We start from the raw sequence: 20319 nt of genomic DNA on the forward strand, positions 1-20319 counted from the left end.
ATTGAAGCCCTAATTTGTAATTTGATAAGGACGCTTGTGTGGGCGTACTGCTATCGGACACCGGGTACAACTGAAAGACGGAAATCAAATGCATTTTAGATCAGGTGTTACTGAAGTGTGTTGAAGATACCTTGATGGAACAATTACAAATGAAGTGGTACTTAATAATATTACAGAAAACGCATGACTACTTAGAATTTTAAAGAAAAAAGAATCTGCTGGAATGGTTATATCATGATGGATATGTTCACACCATTCTAGAGAGATCAATAGAGGGAATTGTAGAGAAAAACCCAAATTTGATTATATCGTGCAGCTGAATCTCAATTGTCGTCCAAGCACATAATAAGGAAGAAAGATTTACCCGAGATAGAAACAGACAGAGAACTGGCGAAAACCATTCCTATGACTATAAAAGAGACATTTTATGGTTGCCCATATGAAAATAAGGTAAAAATAACCGCCACACAAGGTCCTGATCCTGCAATTAGACTTGACATCTTTATACACTGGGACTGTATGAATAGCTACAATTTAAACTCCAAGCGCTACATGCTCATATCATTGAGAAATGTTCTTGAGGATGACTGTCTTTCTAATTTTACATACAAAATGTACAATCATTCCAGTTAACGTTCTTGGAACATTTTATAAAAACTTTTCCATTGTATTACCATAGCTGAAAGTGATGCTGGAAACAGGAAGCCGATATACTGTATATCTGACGGAATATTACACCATGTCTTACTCAATGAACATACTGCTACCTGTAAATTTTTAACAGCTAACTCAGGTGGAAATAATCCACTTCCTGGTACAGGGTCAGGGATGAGCTGAGATGAATTTTTTACAGTATGTTTATTACGACTGATGTAGTGAAAATAATCCACATATTCCTTCAAATTAATGACAGCTCGCGTTCTGATTATCCAATAAAACATTTTCAGAACAATACGGAACTATAAACGAAGGTAATAGTGTTTTAAAGGCAACCATCTTCTTTTAACTCTAACTGGAACGAGAAAAGAGAAGAGGTCCAACACATTAAAGAAAGAAAATATTAAGAAACCGTGTGGAAATGAAAGATAGCCTATACGCCGCAACTTAATACCATTCTGGTCGAAAAAGAAACACGAGTTGGCCATGGAAGGTGAGATAGGAAACATAACGAGGAGCCAAGATCAAATAAGTGGAAGCACAGTCAGACTCAGCTACGGACTCCGTCATCACCGAACCAGGCTCCTAAATTGAGAACGCCTGGGGAACTGTGAACTGTGTAACATACTGCACATTCTAAAGATCATAGGCTTTTCGGTACTGTCGATTGTCGATTGATTCATGTTATAGGATATAATATCTGAATTATTAGCACGTTAATATGGACGTGGAAATTATATATTCCTTGGAATAATCTTGTGCGATCCCACGAAGAGAACTTTTATGGCTATGATGTCGGTAGTAGCAGCTATCACACGTGACGTTCTATGGTAGTCACCTCATTGAATTATTCCCCAACAAGGAACAGGTTTCATGTACCATGTCGTATAAGCTTTAAACTATACATTCGTCTGGCGTGTACTTACAATTAAATGAACAAACAGTTGAATACATTCCTTCTTGAAAAAATAGCCTGTTAAGTGCATTCTCTTTTTTTTTTTGCTAGGGGCTTTACGTCGCACCGACACAGATAGGTCTTATGGCGACGATGGGATAGGAAAGGCCTAGGAGTTGGAAGGAAGCGGCCGTGGCCTTAAGGTACAGCCCCAGCATTTGCCTGGTGTGAAAATGGGAAACCACGGAAAACCATTTTCAGGGCTGCCGATAGTGGGATTCGAACCTACTATCTCCCGGATGCAAGCTCACAGCCGCGCGCCTCTACGCGCACGGCCAACTCGCCCGGTAAGTGCATTCTCTAATCACCCTGTAACTTTCATCTTTTGATTGTCGCTCAGTCTACGGGTTACGAAGGGTAAAATGATCTTATATATATTTTAATCAAGGAGGGTGTTCTAATCATTGAGGGCATTGCAGAGCTACTGGAATATACACATAATTGAGGTAAAATACTACAGAACGACTCATCATCCGGAGATTTCCACTTACTCTTCTTCATCTAATTCATCTTGCTAGTTGCTTTACGTCGCACCGACACAGGTAGGTCTTATGGCGACGATGGGACAGGAAAGGGCTAGGAGTGGGAAGGAAGCGGTCGTGGCCTTAATTAAGGTACAGCCCCAGCATTTTCCTGGTGTGAAAATGGGAAACCACGGAAAACCATCTTCAGGGCTGCCGACAGTGGGGTTCGAACCTCTAATTCATCTTGGCGACATTTATATTATAATGTATTAGTTAACGAACATATAGCATACAAGCTTCAATACTGATGTCTCTGATGTCACTTTATCTCTGCGCGTTTGTATTCTGGTCATAATTTATGTAAGATGTTCAAATCCCCTGTTTCATTGATAAAACAACGGAATCATTCTTGTCCTATCTTACGACTGAATAATGCTTATCATAAATACAAGTTTTACTACTGCTACTACTACTACTACTACTACATGTCTATGAAGTGAATATTCTCCCTAAAAGGGGTTCTTTAACGTGGCCTTTACATATTATTAGGTATACTACGCACTTGCTAGAGATCTTGTTTTTATCGGCTATTACTAAAACCAAGATGTAAACCCGAAGGATAAAAAAATAAAGACTTTGGCGTGACTGAGCTGCTGCTTTCAGGAAATGACAGTAAGAACGTTAGTCCCTCTTTTTGATATTTGAAGACAAAGGATGTGTTAAAACCGATGGGGGCATACTATTATTATTATTATTATTATTATTATTATTATTACAATAATTTGCTTTATGTCACACCGGCATAGATAGGCCTTAAGGCGACGATGGGATAGGAAAGGGCTAAGACTGGGAAGGAAGTGACCGTGGCATTGATTGAGGTACAGCTCCAGCATTTGCCTGGTGTAAAAATGGGAAACCACTGAAAAGCATCTTCAGGGCTACTGATAGAGGGTATCGAACCCACGATCTGCTGAATGGAAACTAATTATTCATATTATTAGAAATTTAATATTAAAGCAAGATGAAGGTTGATGAAACCTGCCATGTAAAATAAGCAGTTTCCTAGTTCATTGCCCCCACAGTGTGATGGTCGTCCTTCCGATAATCACCGCTGTCGTCTTTGTGTGTCCTCAGTGTGCATGATGTATGGTGCTTTGATTACAGAGTGAGCGAACTAGACGGAATACAAATTGCTACAGCTAGAGGATTACACATTCTACATTATGTATTTGTGCTAAAGAGGGACCTATTTCTCAGGTACAGTACATCCCCGGCATTTCAGTATGTATGCAAACTCGGATATATCGAATAATCTAATGTTAAAGTATATCAAACCGCACTGGCATTTTCAGTGAAATTAATGTTATATATGTTGTTCCCAGCGTTTACTAACACTGAAGGATTTACTTCACATGTTAACAGAGAAAACCTTCTCTGAGTATTTACAGCAACAAATTTCCATTTATTGTCACACCAACTCAGACAGGGTTTTTTGTGACAATGTGGTAGTAGAAGGCTAGTACATAGGAGGAAGCTACTGTGGCCCAACATTTGAATGATGGGAAAAGGGAAAACCACAGAAAAGTCGTCTTTAGTGTTGCTGATTGTGGGGTTTGTACCTATCATCTCCCGAATGCAAATTAACAGCTACACGGCCTCAACCACATACCCAGCTTCTTCGGTGAAATACAACCAATTTATAGCCCTCTGAATGGTTTATGTTTTCGCTGAGTAGTGAAAGCTAGAGTGTAGAAAAGAAGCTCGAAATAAGTCGTCACATATTTCAGTTGGTTACCTAAAAATATTTAAATTACATTCCACAACTAAGGATGTATCTTCTTCTTCTTTCTTCGTTTCGGCCTGCTGTGGACCACGTTATTTCAACCGTTTGCATCCTTGAGCTTTAATTCTTCCCCAGTACTCACGCATTCTCGTTCTGTGAGCCTCCTTTCTTTCATCAGTCCACTTCTTGCCTGTTTTCAACTTTGGCCTTTCTTGGAACCTCTTGTATCCCTGGAGCTTTTTCTGGAGAGGAGCACGTTTCTGGATGTCTTCGAGTGTGATTCCTATTTCCTGAAGGTCTTTTTCAACTTCGATAAACCAGGGTCCCTTGGTTTTCTTATTAAGAAAGTAGGAAAATATCCTATTGGTCTGTCTCTGTGTGCTCATGCGTGCCATATGGCCATAAAAATTAATCCTCCTTTTCCGAATCGTGTCCGTTATCCTCTCCATATGCTGGTACAGATCGCTGGTGTGTCGTCTCCTGTACTCACCATTTTCTTTGATTGGTCCAAGAATCTTTCTCAGGATTTTTCTTTCTTTAGCTTCTAGCTTCTCCATCGGACCTCTTCTGTTCATTGCAAGGCATTCTGCTGCGTACAGTGCTTCCGGGCGTACAACCGAACAATAATGCCTAAGCTTGGCGTTGATGGACACTGATCTTTTGTTGTAGACATCCCTAGTCAGCTGATATGCCATCTCCATCTTGTTGATTCTGTACATGATTGCTTCTTTCTCAGAGTTGTTAGGTACTATCCACTCACCTAAGTACTTAAACTTTTCCACCTGCTTGATTTTTCCCTGTTCCACAATGAGCTCTCTGGGAGCTGGCTTGATGTTGGTTATAAACTCTGTTTTTTGGAAAGAGATTTGAAGGCCAGCTTTTGCTGCTTGGATTCTCAGTTGGTTAATTTGTTTTTCAGCAGTATCTAGGGAATCAGAAAAGATCGCTAGGTCATCTGCAAAAGCTAGGCAGTCTATGATAAGATCATCTTTCTTATATCCTATTCTAAGGCCATTCTCAACCTCTTCCTTGCACATCTCTTTGCGCCATTCCCGAATGATTTTCTCCAGAATAATAATAATAATAATAATAATGCCGGGCTGAGTGGCTCGTACAGTTGAGGCGCTGGCCTTCTGACCGCAACTTGGCAGGTTCTATTCTGGTTCAGGCGGTGATATTTGAAGGTGTCAGATACGTCAGTCTCATGTCGGTAGATATACTGAAACGTAAAAGAACTCCTGCGGGACTAAATTCTGGCACCTCAGTGTCTCGGAAACCTTAAAAAGCAGTTAGAGGGATGCAAAAGGCAATAATATTATAATTAAATTAATAATAATAATAATAATAATAATAATAATAATAATAATAATAATAATAATAATAATAATAGTGATACGTTGTAGTACCCGGCGCTGCCCGGCTACTATTTTGAAAGTTTACTTTTGGGATATGTATTATCTGTTCATTGTGTATGAAATGAATGTTTTACATTTCTTTATTGTGATGTTGATTGATTATTACGAAGTATTTTGTTGTTCTACAGTTATTGTTTTGTGTTTGATTTAAATTCGGATTGTATATTATTTTGTTTCGCGTCCAACTTTGTCCTTATGGTAGCCCTAACTCTCTGGGAAGTAGCTGATACTTTCAAATACATAATGCAAATAAGTGAGAACTGTACGTTGAAAGTGTGGTTGTGGATACAACACTAATCTGGGTCTTTTTGGACTTTTTTTTTACCCCTTCCTAACCCTATGACGATGGGAACTGAACTTGGACTTAAAAGGCATCCGAAGTGACACTATTCATCCCAGCGATTCCAATAACTATGGACTCGACAATAACGTAGGTCGTTTTCTATTATTTTTACAGTCCACCCTCTCTTCAACTCCCACCCCTAGGGTTGCTAGGAGTGCCTTATCTCCACAGTAATTTTTTCCAGATAGTAAGTCCTATGTATACGTACACACATGCATACAGTTTCATGCCAGCCCCGTGGTAGCTCCTTTCGGTACTTCCGGGAAGGGGCTGGTGACTCAGTCGACCTGGAATCTCCCAGCCGGCCTGTGGGGTGGGACCACCCTTTCCGTGTATTGTTCTCGTCAGCCGGTTTATCTGTGAGTTCCTTGGAGATTCAAAGGAAATGTTCTGCACGTAGTGACCGCGAAATTTCTGGGCCAAATCACGCGACCTATAAAAAGGGAGGCTTGCAGCGAACAGTTAGTGTGTGTTGGAAAAAATGCTATTTGTTTTGCGTCGCACCGACGCAGATATGTTTCATGGCGACGGTGGGAAGGAAAGGCCTAGGAATGGGAAAGAAGTGGCCGCGGCATTAATTAAGGTACAGCCCCAGCATTTGCCTGGTGTGAAAATGGGACCACGGAAAACCATCGTCAGGGCTGCCGACAGTGGGGTTCCAACCCACTATCTCCCGATTACTGGATACTGGTTGCACTTAAGCGACTGCAGCTATCGAGCTCGCTGTGTATGTTGGACTCGGAGTGACTGTTGGGCTCCGAGGTGGAGTCAGTGTGACACTCAGTGAGTTTGTGGCTGGGCTGAGGGTGACAGAAGTGTTGGCTATCGCCAGTGTCCCACCGAGGTCTGAACCAGGAGCTGTTGTTGTGGTGTCGGAGAGACCAATGTATAGATGCAGGCGACAGAACGAAAGACTACTGTGTGTTCGTGTAACGTTGTGGACTGAGGATCGGCGTGAGCCAGCGAGGAAACAAGCTATCGTGAGTGCGAGGATAAATGGGCCTGTGTTAATGTTCGCTGTTGTGATTATCGTCCTGTTGTTGAATACTGTTGGGCTGTTTAGTTGTTCACTGCATGGGACTGTGTGAACAACTGGACCATAAGTGGAGTCTAACCAACGAACAGTCGTCGTGTGTTGTATAGCCAGTTTTCAAATCCGGCTATCTACGAAAGCGGAGGTGACTGGACTTTGGCAAAGTGAAAGTAAGGATTATAGACGTTCCCAGATAGAAACCGGCCGGGACTCCCTGGTGTGTACAGTAGTAATTAGTGTGGCCATTAATAACTGGTTAGAGTTGTTTGTGTTTAAACATATGTGTGTGTGTTTATTTTTGTGTGTGTGTGTGTGTGTGTGTGTGTGCATGTATTAGGCCATCCTGAAATAAATTACAGTAATGAAACAGATGAGGTTTTATATTCGTAACAATACATACACATAGGCAATATTTGATCTTTTGATCACTCAAAGTCAACTGAACTTAGAGACCTATCAATGCTTGACGGCGCATCTTCAAGCAATTTAGTAGAGAATTTAGGAAATGAAGCAAAATGGTACAGTAAAACGGCCGGATGTACTGTACACAGCTGTTTTGGTATTTTTAAATACATAAATTATAATAATAAATAATAATAATGATAATAAAAGTATGTCCTCATCAACCAAGTTGCAGTCATCCTGAAGAGGTGGCATTTAGGCAGGCTGCATACCAATTTAGACATTCCGATTGTGGTGCTATATTATAGCAACGAAAGCAGAATTGCACTGGATGAATACCAATGTCCGAGTTAATTTAGTTTTTGTATGGTACCATGGAGTGCTCCTCCAGAGATCTGTAATATGCCGGCAAAAATGACATGAAGTATAAAAACTCATGCGTTGGGCACTGTTTATAACTGATCCACCCACACCTATTTTTATAGTACATCGTCTTCTGCTCATCTAGTTGGAAGATCCAGTACTACTCTAATAAAATAAACAGTACTTGGTCTGCATATGACGTCACCACGGCTTAGTAATCAAATTATTAGTGCACACTCCGCCTATTCCTGAACTTACATACCGAGTTTCGGGGAATTCTATTGGCTGGTTTCCATAATAAATTAAATAAATGAATAAATAAGTAAATAAATAAATGACAGACAAATAATGAAGAGAACCAACCTTTGTACAACCAATTCGAGAAGAAAACAAAGTTTGGGGGAACAATTTGAAGTGTACAGACAAAATTATATAATTTTTAAATGTGGATTGAAGTCTAACTTATGCCAGGATCCAGTATTTCCATTTCACACGTTATGCGAATTGGAACAAAGTGCTATGTAGTTAGGGGGAAAATCCATCTTGAATACAGGAAGTGTAATCTTAAGTACCATTAACAACACCGCTTGAAAGTCCCGTCATGTTCCTCAAAGTTTGAGGTTTTCTCTACTCCTCTTAATGGGCTCTGTCACAGCACATTGCGAGGAGGGAAGAGCTCCCTGACCGCTAATTTCCGCCCTCATGAACATCATTGTCCTAGTTCAGGAAAATGAATTAAGTCACTATCTGGTAACTCTGTTACGTGATCTCTACAAACTTTTGTTTGAAATTATCTCTGTGACTTCGTTGTTGTCTGGCTCCATGCTTGAATTGTCAGCGTCTCAAGCTACGGTACTCGGGTCCGGGGTTGGAATCTTAGCTTGGTCAAGGGATCTTAATCATAAGCGGGTAATTCCCTTGGCTCTAGAACTGGATGTTCATATTCTCCCCAACATTCGCACAACACACATGAAACTGCCCTCCACGACGAACATCCAGGTTCTTTTCATTGCAGCCTCCACCCACCCTCGTCAAACAGGACTAGCTAGCAAAAGTCACGTGAAGTTATCTTTATTTAATGAATTTATTAAACACAATATGTACAATCAATTTTTTCACCACTCTGTCCTTTCTGTGATTAGAGCTTGTCTGTTTACACATTCCACTAAATGGTATTTAGAGCATGTATTATTGCATTTCTTGCAGAAGCAATCCTCCTTGGGTCAATGGAATGCCTCATTCTGGCAGATCCTTCCATGAAACCCGTGGACAGCGAATCGTGTATATAGATGTCGAAGCTTGAAATACGGTCCCTTCCAAATTTCTGACTTCATTGCATCAGTCTCCATTATTTCTTGGGGTATCTCGTCGGCTTTTTTTCCCGTCTCTCCTCGATGATAGCCAATGGCCATAGCCGTGTTGAAACACCGGATCCCGTGAGATCTCCGAAGTTAAGCAACATTGGGCGTGATCAGGAATTGGATGGGTTGCCACGCGCTGTTGGTGGGGGGTAAGGGAATGGAGGAGCGGAAAGGAACTGGCCACCCTACCGCACGTAAACTCCGGCTCAGGAACACCTCTACGGAGGTTCGGACCTGCCTTCGGGCAGAATAACCCTTACCTTACCTTACCTCGATGATAGTTTTATATGCATGCGTTTCCGGCAGATCAAAAATGTGCCTTATGTCTTCCATGAAGAAGGTTTCGTGCGCTATTTTATAGGCGTAGCTATTTCTTGAGAATTTTTATATTGAGAGAGCTCTCTTAATAAATCTCGCTTTGACGCTTTCTAGCTTCCTAAGGTTGTTTACCGACAAGTAAGGCCAAATTAATTGAATACCATATGTGGCAGTCGGCATAACTTTAATTTTGAATAGTTTCATTGCTGTTGATAGGGACAGACTTTCTTTAAATGATCGAAAATGGGTCTAACTATCCTCACCTTGAACTCCTACTTCTATGACCATAAGCCATGGGTCATAAATTTTAGAAAGAATTTGAATTACAGATGCGCTATTTTCCATTCCAAAAAATATTGTTTAATCTATATATCAATTAATCATTGTTAGGGATGTCATCAAGGTGTCAGATTTCCTATCAATTGCTTACCTAACGTTTTCTTAAACGTTTTCAGAGAAATTGGAAATTTATCGAACATTTCCATTGATAAATTATTCCAATCTCTTACTTCTCGTCCTGTAGATGAATATTCGCTCCAACGTGTCCTCTTGAATTCCCACTTTATCTTCATATTATGATCCTTCCTACTTTCAAAAGCTCCGCTCAAGCTCAATGTCATTCCACGTCATATATTCATTGACAGTTCGAAACATACCACTTAGTCGAGCATCTCGTCTCCTTACTCCCGAGTCTTCTCAGCACTAAGTTTGCAACATTTTCGTAACAGTAATTCTTTGTCGGAAACCACCCGGAAAATGTCGTGCTGCTTTCATTTGGACTTTTTCCAGTTCTCGTATAAAGTTGTCCCGGTTTAGGTCCCATAAGTAGATGGTAACCATACCCTAATTAGGAGACTTATACGCCTTCTCCTTTACCTCCTTACCACAACCCCTAAATAGCCTCATAACCATGTAAAGAGATCTATAAGTTTTCGTAAAATCCCCATTAATATGTTTACCCCAGTGAAGATCATTCCTTATACTAACACCTAGGTTTTTACAGTGATCCCTATGAGGTACTATCACCCGATCAGCACAGTAATTAAAACTGAGAGGCCTTTTCCTCTTGGTGAAATTTACAACGTGGCTTTTCATCCCTTTCACCATCATACCATTGCCTGCTGTCCACCTCTATTATCTAGGTCAATATATATCGTACATCGGAACGAATAGTGATATTAGGTTACTGACATGCCCTTGAACAGACTGACTATATTGACAAAACCCTCTCGAGGTATGCTTGGCTTCACGGTAGGTGCTATTTTCGTCCGCCGATATGGTGTAGTGGTTGGTGTGATTAGCTTCCACCCCCGGAGGCCCGGGTTCGATTTCCGGCTCTGCCACGAAATTTGAAAAGTGGTACGATGGCTGGAATGGGGTTCTCTCAGCCTCGGGAGGTCAACTGAGTAGAAGTGGGTTCGATTCCCACCTCAGCCATCTTGGAAGTGGTTTTCCATGGTTTCCCACTTCTTCTCCAGGCAAATGCCGGGATGGTACCTAACTTAAGGCCACGGCCGCTTCCTTTCCTCTTCCTTGTCTATCCCTATCTTGCAAGGCCTCTGTTCAGCATAGCAGGTGAGGCCGCCTGGTCATCCTCCCCAGTTATATCCCCGGCCCAGAGTCTGAAGCTCCAGGACACTGTGCTTGAGGCGGTAGAGGTGGGATCCCTCGCTGAGTCCGAGGGGAAAACCGACCCTGGAGGGTAAACAGATAAAGAAGCAGGTGCTATTTTCGCTTGTGCTACCTGGATCACACGTTTTACTGCCAAGCTCTCTCCCAGTCGCGTCCTTCATCCTCTGAAAAGAGCTGTGAAGAGTAAGCGTTTCAACACCGTTTCCTCACGTTGTGCAAGAGTAGTTCCAACATGAATTGACGTCCTTCATTTTGGAGCGTACACAGGGTGTGTTCAAATATTATTTTATTCCTGAGAACAAAACCAGAAAACCTGTCTGTACGAATATATTATGTCCGACAAAGCCTTTGGGAGTAAGGGAGGCGTAAAACATGGCCGCTACCATACTCATATTTTTGTCGCTCGTCGTCCGTTTTGTTCACCGACGAGGCCACATTTGGACGAGCTGGCATCATACACTTGTATCTCTCTCTCTCTCTCTCTCTCTCTCTCTCTCTCTCTCTTTCACACACACACACACACACACACGCACGCACATGTACAGAGTTGAAAATCGCCATAGCACGGTTGACGCTAATCTACAACAGCGCTTTGTCTGGCTCCGTGGTTAAATGGTTAGCGTACTGGCCTCTGGTCACAGGGATCCCTGGTTCGATTCCCGGCAGGGTCGAGAATTTTAACCATAATTGGTTAATTCCCCTGGCACGGGGTTTGATCGTCTACGGCAAAAGACCTGCAGTAGGGCTCTCCGGAGGGCCATTTTTAACAGTGCTTTGGACGCAGTGTTTGGTGTGGTATTATCCATGATGAAACTCATCGACCCATACACGATATCCCGACGACTGAATAGGCCAGAGTATCTGACCTTCTTGAGGGTCACGCTACTGGAACACGAGCCCCTAGCAGTTCGCTGCGACATGTGGTTCATGCATGATGGAGCTTCAGCACACTTCAGCTTACAAGTACGCCTGTTTTTGGATAACACCTTCAACGACAATGGATCGGGCTTCGAGGTCCAGTGCATTGGCCTGCCCAATCTCCTGACCTTTATTCACGGGAAATGTGTTTTGTTCACTACTCCGGTTAACGTCATAGTCGACCTGGAACAGCGTGTGAATAACGCATTTGGAGCTGTTTGACAGGGGCCAGGTATCTTGGAGCGGCTTCACCAGCCGCTGTGGAGGTTGCTCATGGCAGACACTTTGAGCACTTCCTATGATGTGGCCAATGTACGTCCTGTAACACCGTCGCTTGTAATTCAGTAACAACGCATTACAGGGCATGTGTTCATACCGACATTTGTTCTTATTTTTGCCCAAGAATCACTCCCAGACGTTTGTTACAATTGTCTAGGTGCGTCTATATAGAAACTTGTTCATATTTGGGTCAGGTGTCTGAACGGTGGGGGTTCATCTGTAGACTCTCGAACTACCATCAGAATGCTAACGTGTAGATATGGTGTAAAAGTCCAATGGGCCTATATATTATGTAAATTTGGGGCATTTCCTAACACTTTTCCTAACTCACCCTTCTCCTAAAATATAAATTCATTTTTTTCCTCGTTCATTCCTAACATACGTTTCCTAATACAAATATCCTGATCAGTGTTCATAAATTTATGAATTCCTAAAAACTGATGTTTTGGAATATATTTTTAAGATAGCCCATTCTTCTTTTCTGTATCCGACTGTTATTTTTGTAGTTAGAGTGGTGTAAATATTGGGATGATTCCTACCACGACATTATTAAATTTATTGTGCCAAACTTTACTAACATTGTGGGCTCTGCCCGTTCTACATTGTTGCTCCGTACTGGTTCCACAGTTGTGGAGGGTACCGAAGTAGCCAGCCTTCGCTAATATTGTTGACTCTGTGTCAGTTCTGCATTGTTGCCCCGTACTGATTCCACACTTGTGGAGGGTGTCGAAGTAGCCAGTCTTCGCTAACATTGTTGGCTCTGTGTCCGCTCTGCATTGTTGCTTCAAACTTAGCGGTTTATCTCAGCTTTACGAATACCCTCCTATCGTGGCTCCAGCCTATCCATACCAGTAATCATTCTCACTAATTTCATACCTCTTGCTTTCATTTCACAAGGAAGAAACCTAAGTCCACCCAGTTTTCCCTCCCGCATAGGAAATTTGGTTTGAAATTTAACCGACGTGAAGATAACTTCACCAAGGCCATCACGATTTGAATCCCGGTTACCAAACGTTGGACTTTTGAAATGAAAAAGTCATTTCTCCGTAGTCAGGATTCCACGTAAAACGTGAGTTACCGAGGCTATGATCCCGATATCTAATCACGCGCCGGGCTGAGTGGCTCAGACGGTATAAACTACGTCGTTATGAGCCCAAGAGGGTGGGTTTCATCCCGACTCAGTCCGGCGCAATTTGAAGATTCGGACATAGGCCAGTCTCGTTTGCGTGCATATACAGTAGTGGTACGTAAAAGTACTCTTGCGGAACGAAATTCCGGCACGTCGGCGCCTTTGTAAGCCGTAAATGTCATTGCTTAGACGTAAAACATGTCACACTGTTATTAACAAACCACGTAAAACTAAAATCTTATTTTACTAATTGAGATAACGACAAAAGTGCAGCATAGTCGAACATTCTCAACTTTTACTTACTGTATTATTATTCCAGAATCATAAAATAAACTACTGTGCCCTACAGGACTCAGTGGTTCCGGCCAGGCGAATGCCGGTCTCGAACCAAGAGCACAGTAGTGAAAATACTCCCACAAACGTGAGCTTGTGCACATAGTCTTACCTGAACACACATCCTCGCACAGCAACTCAGTCAAGCACGTCTCTGCGTGTGAATAGCTATATCTGCAGTATACCGGATGTACCGGCACCATGTCTAACACCTCCAGCCATGCTAACCTGTGCAAGTCAAGGAATCAGTCTCCAGTTTAAAAACTTATGTACAAAAACCAATGAAATAAAAATCCTCTGCTACTGTAATTCCCGTGTCTGGCTAAAAGACCTAGCTAACGTGACCAATGCATAAAAGATGCCACGAACAGAAACAAACATAATACAAGGGGAAAATATAAAAATATACAACAATATCTACCGTCCAGAGTTCGAGGTCTGTGCATACCTATCCTATACAAACCATTATTTACATAACTATCGTGGCTGACGCCACCTTGAATTGTACTATTAATCTAGCCCATGCTAAAGGTAAATTGGATTTGTCTGACCTGGGAGTACCGATGACATTGTGAGGCGGCTCTCTATGGAACCTTGAAGTTTAGTTCATGTTGACAGATGACCCTGCCAACTGCAAAGTTATGTAGATCACCGGATTCATGCTGGCTGGTGAATGATTCTTCGACAGCTTCCGTGAAGGTCGTCCAGTGTCTCCTGGTATTGTGGTGAGCTCCACCTTCTTGGAGTCTCCGCGTCGATGCTCGGTTGTCTCGATAGCTGTTCCGTTGCTACAGCTTGCTGTTCTTCTCTCTCGTTCTCTGCGATGTTTCTCACGTTGTATACGTGAAGGGAAACTGTAAAAGAGACATATGTTACCAAGAGTTCTGCTACACAGTCAGTCTCCACTCACGCCCCTTTCACACGTTTTAAAGCTCCCTTTTAGAACGACGTCAAGTACATCCCTCATTCATATTTTCACCTATTGGGCCTAGATTCAGTTCTTCTATCACAGAAATATTTTTCCAAACGGCCAGAAATCATCTGAGCTATAATAATATTACGAACCTCGTTTCTAATACTTGGCCCTAAAAGCTATTCGAATTACAAGTGAGATAGTGGAGTTATTGGCAGTACATTTCCATGACAGGCAAACAAACACATGTAGTCTGAAAGATTCAACTTGATTATACAGATTATTTACTTACTTCTATTCCCAAGTAGATTGTACTGGATGTTAACAGCTCGCCGCTTAGATCTGATTCACGATGTCCTCCTGGAGTAGTATCACACTGTCGCAGTCGCGAGACAGTCAAAGAGTACCCTCTCGAGTGCTCTATCGCTACATATTTATAACACGTCTCGCGTGCCCAAGCTAAGGATTTCCCGCGATATATTCCCTCCGCCGGTCTCCTTGCAAGAAGCGCGCTAAGTACTTATCTCGCATATGCACTTTTAGTTATGTCCAAGTCGCATATCAAAATTTTGCTCATATTATGGGGGTTGCAATTTTCTTCTCAGATTAAATGCATTTCTTCTGTGCTTTATTATATAGATTAATTTCCTTTTCGCTCCAAATCTTTGTTGACACGCCACCCTTTGTAAAGGGTTTAGCGTCCTGCGTCTAAATTAACGCGCTTGGCTTGGGGTCATAAATTTGTCTTATGAGATTCCAGAGATTTCCTAATTATTTAGCTGTTCCATTCCCACGAGCACTGCACCACTCAACTTCTCCCAGGCAATAAATTAAAATACAAGGATCTCTAAGGTTATTCAGGGTGGTCTTGAAGGTACATGATACCATAGGCTAAAATCATGCCTCTATAACAATGACCGATAGGGTTCACTACTCAGATCATTTTACGCCCTTCGAAAAATGAAGGTATCGGCAAAATAAGTCGCAGGATCTCGAAGTGCGTATGAAAGACTCTTGGGGCCTTACAAACTTAATACCATCGGAATCGGAAGGGAATAAGAATTGTCCAAGGAAGGCCAGACTGCAAGTATGAAAGTGAGGATTCTGACACTACTAAGACTCAGCTTACGGAACCGTGGTCACCAGCCCACACACTCAAACCATCTGTGGGTGGGGGCAGTAGAATAACACCCACGGTACTCCCTGCCTGTCTTAAGAGGTGACTAAACGGGGCCCTAGGGGCTCTTAACATGGGAACGTGGGTTGGCGACTACTGGGTCCTTTGCTGAGTCCTGGCATTGCTTCCACTTACTTGTGCCAGGCTCCTCACTTTCATCTATCCTATCCGACCTTCCTTGGTCAACTCTTGCTATTTTCCGACCCCAACGGTATTCGGTTTGCGAATCGTAGGGAGTCTTTCATTCTCACGCCCTTCGTGGCCCTTGTCTTTATTCTCTGATTAGTCCTATGTAGAGGGTGGTTGCCTAGTTGTACTTCCTCTTAAAACAATAATCACCACCAACACCACACACTCAAGCTGGGAGCCTCTGGTCCCTTTTTAAGTCATCTCTTGTGACAGGCGGGGGATACCGTGAGTATATTTTATTGCCCCACACCCAGTGGATAATGCAACGTCATTTTCCGAAAGCAGAAGGAAAACGCTTAACTGGCCGCATCATCAAGATCAGCCTTCATTGAGATTTATAACGGAATATGTAACTTGTGAAATAAACAAATCAGATATATGTTGACATTATTATACACATAACATTATGTTCAAGTGGACCGATTCGACCGGCATTAATGTAGAGTTAATTGATAAATGGCCTGGCATCTTGCAGTCATAATTCTAAGAGCTAATATACTCAAATATTAATCCTCAATAAACTTACGAAATTTGCTTTATGCGTAAGTAGTCGTCCCATCTGGTTAGATATTATTCCCCATAAAGTTTATTGCTCGTCGTAAATGGCGTTACTCTCCATTAAGCCGTCGTTTGCTTGTGTCGTCTACAGATAGTGTAAATGTCTGTCTTATACTTCATGTAATTTACTATCCCATTACTCTCTCTAAGGTCACTAACGACACATGTAATATCCCAATTAAATTCACCCCTCCTATCATGCATGTAAGTAAATAAGTATCGGTCCCCAATTTTTCTGCCAGGGTGTGTTATTTTGCGATGTTCGTTTCTTAGAGTCAGCAGATCTGTGACGTCCAGAATATTCTGAATACGTAGGTGTAGCTTACCTTCCATAGACTTTCTAGATTATAACAATAAAGTTGCTAAGAGTGTACACTTCCTGACACCGAATGCCGGGCTGAATGGCGCATACGGTAGAGTCTGCCCAAGGTTGCAAGTTTCATCCCGGCTCAGAACTGTGGTATTTAAAGGTGTACAAATACATCGACCTGATATAAAACTGACATCTTTCTTTGATTGGACTGAATTCCAAGACATTAAGAATTATATTTAATTTGTTATAAAAGTAATAATTTTTGCACAGTGGGTAACTGTGTAGTTTGGATCACGCAGTTGTAAGTCTGCATTCGGGAGATAGTGGGTTCGAACCGAGTGTTGGCAGACCTGAAGATTGTTTTCAGTGGTTTCCCATTTTTACATCAGCTTCTTTCGCATTCCTACACCTTCCCACCGTCGCCTTAAGACCTTTCTATGCCGGTGCGACGTAAAGCAACTTCAAAAAAAAAAAAAAAATGAAAAATCTATTGTATGGAACCAGCGGGAAAATGAGGGAAGTGTTGTTTCATTTACAAAGACTGTCTATGTTCGGCAAATCGAGGAGATGCGACTCCTGCCTTGTCTCAAATTGATTAATTCTCAGCTTTAAGAATATATAGACCAGTCAAGAAAGCCAAGCAATGCAGCCGAGTAAGTGTTTCCTATTATGTGTCACTCCAATATCTGAACACTGTGTAGTTCTCCAGTCGTCTTGCCAGGTTAAGTTTCCCAATGGGCTGTATTCACAAAGTAAATTTAGGTTACTTGAATAATAATAATAATAATAATAATGTGCCAGCCCCGTGGTGTAGGGGTAGCGTGCCTCTCTCTTACCCGGAGGCCCCGGGTTCGATTCCCGGCCAGGCCAGGGATTTTTACCTGGACCTGAGGGCTGGTTCGAGGTCCACTCAGCCTACGTGATTAGAACTGAGAAGCTATCTGACGGTGAGATAGCAGCCCCGGTCTAGAAAGCCAAGAATAACGGCCGAAAGGATCCGTCGTGCTGACCACACAACACCTCGTAATCTGCAGGCCTTCGGGCTGAGCAGCGGTCGCTTGGTAGGCCAAGGCCCTTCAAGGGCTGTAGTGCCATAGGGTTTGAATAATAATAATAATAATAATAATAATAATAATAATAATAATAATAATAAATAATAATGAGACGAAGAAGAATATGGCTTTTACGTTCCACAAAAGTGGCTGCGCGATTTGGGTCACCTAGCTGTCAGCTTACATTCTGCAGAGAGAAAAATGTTGGGACTGTACCGTATTTAATGTCACTGGCACTTCCTTCCCACTCTTACCTATTTCCTATCCTGTCGTCCCCATAAGACCTGTCTGTGTCGGTGTGTCGTAAAGCAAATTGTAAAAAGTACGTCCCACTAACGATTTTACCTTTCAGCGATGCTTTCCGTATAACTTATTTCACGCAAATTAACCGACACGAGCTTATATGGTACCTATTCATCATATTGTACAGTCTTGGGTTGGAAATATTCCATTGTCTACACTGAGATGGTTTTCTTGGTTTTTCATTTCCTAGAGTGACATATTTGCTGTTTACTGGAAGAAAAAAAAAAAGAGAGTTCTGGTTATTCTGTCATCTGGTGGTGGAAGAACGGAGCAGCAAGTAACACATCGGCAACCAAAATGGAATAAAATAAAATCCTGCAGAGGTTAGCTATGGCCATACGATTATTAATTTACTGTTATTATTACTACGTCCGCCTCTGTGGTGTAGTGTTTAGTGTGATTAGCTGCCACTCCCGGAGGCCCGGCTTCGTTTCCCGGCTCTGCCACGAAATTTGAAAAGTGGTACGAGGGCTCGAACAGAGTCAACTGAGCCTCGGGTGGTCAACTGAGTAGAGGTGGGTTCGACTTCCACCTCAGCCATCCTGGAAGTGGTTTTCCGTGGTTTCCAACTTCTCTTCCAGGCAAATGACGGGATAGTCCATAACTTACGGCCACGGCCGCTTCCTTCCCTCTTCCTTGTCTATCCCTTCCAATCATCCCCCCCCCCGCAAGGCCCCTGTTCAGCATAGCAGGTGAGGCCGCCTGGGGGAGGTACTGGTCATCCTCCCCATTTGTATCCCCGACCCAGAGTCTGAAGCTCCAGGACACTGCCCTTGAGGTGGTAGAGGTGGGATCCCTCGCTCAGTCCGAGGGAAAAACCGACCCTGGAGGGTAAACAGATTAAGAAGAAGAATAAGAATAAGAAGATTACTACCAGAACATGCGGGGTTTGTTCTTCAATTTTCGGCTTCAATAACTTCCTTGCCATTCCTAGTCCCTTCTTCTCGCAGTGCTTCTATCTAACGTTAATCAGGCGCACAAGAGGAAAATACCGTATATGCTATGTGTTGCACAAGTACAAATTTTCTTGCCAACAATAGTTTTTTGAGTGTAAAACACCACCAGTAGAAATGCACCCAAAACACCCCTTCAAGCACAATCTCTCACCAAGTCCACTTTCAACCACAAGAGAAGAATATTTCTTCGCACCAGACGTTAATGATTTTCGCTGCTGGCAACATTCTCTGTCTCCCTTTGTGGATCTCTTTCCATACACAGTTATAATCGCCTCCCGAGCTAGGAGCTGTTCATGCCCTTGCTCGTGCCTGGTGACAGATCTTCATGTCTGGACAACAAATCGCCAGGAAATAAATTCTACTAACTTCCACGTTATTGCCTTGGTTTATATGAAGCTGTTCTGGGTGACGTAGATGGTAGAGCACTGGCCTTCTGATCCCAAGGCGCCCGGTTTGATTCCGGCTTAGTCTGTTGGGGTGTGAAGGTGCTCAAATCATGATCCTCCTGTCGGTTACTGGCACGTAAACGAACTCCTGCGGAACAAGATCCGAGGACTGTCAACAAAGTTAATGGAGTGTAAAATCTGCATTATTATTATTATTATTATTATTATTATTATTATTATTATTATTATTATTATTATTATTATTATTATTATTATTATTATTAACCGAGATTATAGCTGAGTGACATCTCAACAAGGCCACTTTTCGAACACGTCGGGATATAGCATACGTGGGTATTTCAAAGGGAAAGATCACGTACCTGTTGTACGGATTCCACGTTAAACTGAACGTACCGTGGCTATGTTTCCTGTATCAAGATTCGTACAATCCTGAAAGCTTGCTTTTGCTCAGAGTTCCTGTTCTCCATCCGGTTGGGAACATCGATTCCGCTGGGATATTGGATGCATAAGACGCTGAGGATATGTGCAAGACAAGAATGTCATTAGTATGAAAGTACTGGACGGTACGCTGTAGCAACTGTGTCGGAAAATTACTAAATTACAATTTAGTCCTTGTTCTGTAGACATCTGTTTGTGTGTTGAATATCTGAATGAGATCATCTCGAGTCTTCAGTGGAGAAATGGGCAATTTCTAATAGTTTATGGAATCTGGTTCACTTCTCGCACATTTTCATTTGTTCGACCTCACGTACAGTAAGTAACATATCCCTTTCCTTCAGTTTTCATACAGAGAGAGTGCTGAGTTATGAATCCTGATTTTTATGGAGTGCCGTATAATTTACGAAGTATAAGGTATAGGACAAAGCATACATTTTCAGGAATATAATACAAATGGCGACTAGAAACCACTTGACCACTGGTTTAGAGCCAGATAGTGTTATACATTGCTCCGCCTTCCGCGGTAACGCAGCATTATTAACTTCTCTACGCCTAACTTCGGCTGTAGTTACTCATTATCTGAAAAAATATAATTCTCTTTACGATCCCCATGAAATCAGCGTGAAAT

General features: G+C 42.2%; 1 protein-coding gene across 1 annotated transcript in view; it reads left to right on the plus strand.

The window, feature by feature from the left end:
* The window catches only part of LOC136869171 (trace amine-associated receptor 8c), a 220740-nt gene that overhangs the window by 34796 nt on the left and 165625 nt on the right, over positions 1–20319 (plus strand). The window lies entirely within an intron of this gene.

Source organism: Anabrus simplex, chromosome 1 (assembly GCF_040414725.1).
Source record: "Anabrus simplex isolate iqAnaSimp1 chromosome 1, ASM4041472v1, whole genome shotgun sequence".
In the NCBI taxonomy this organism is placed as follows: Eukaryota; Metazoa; Arthropoda; class Insecta; order Orthoptera; family Tettigoniidae; genus Anabrus; species Anabrus simplex.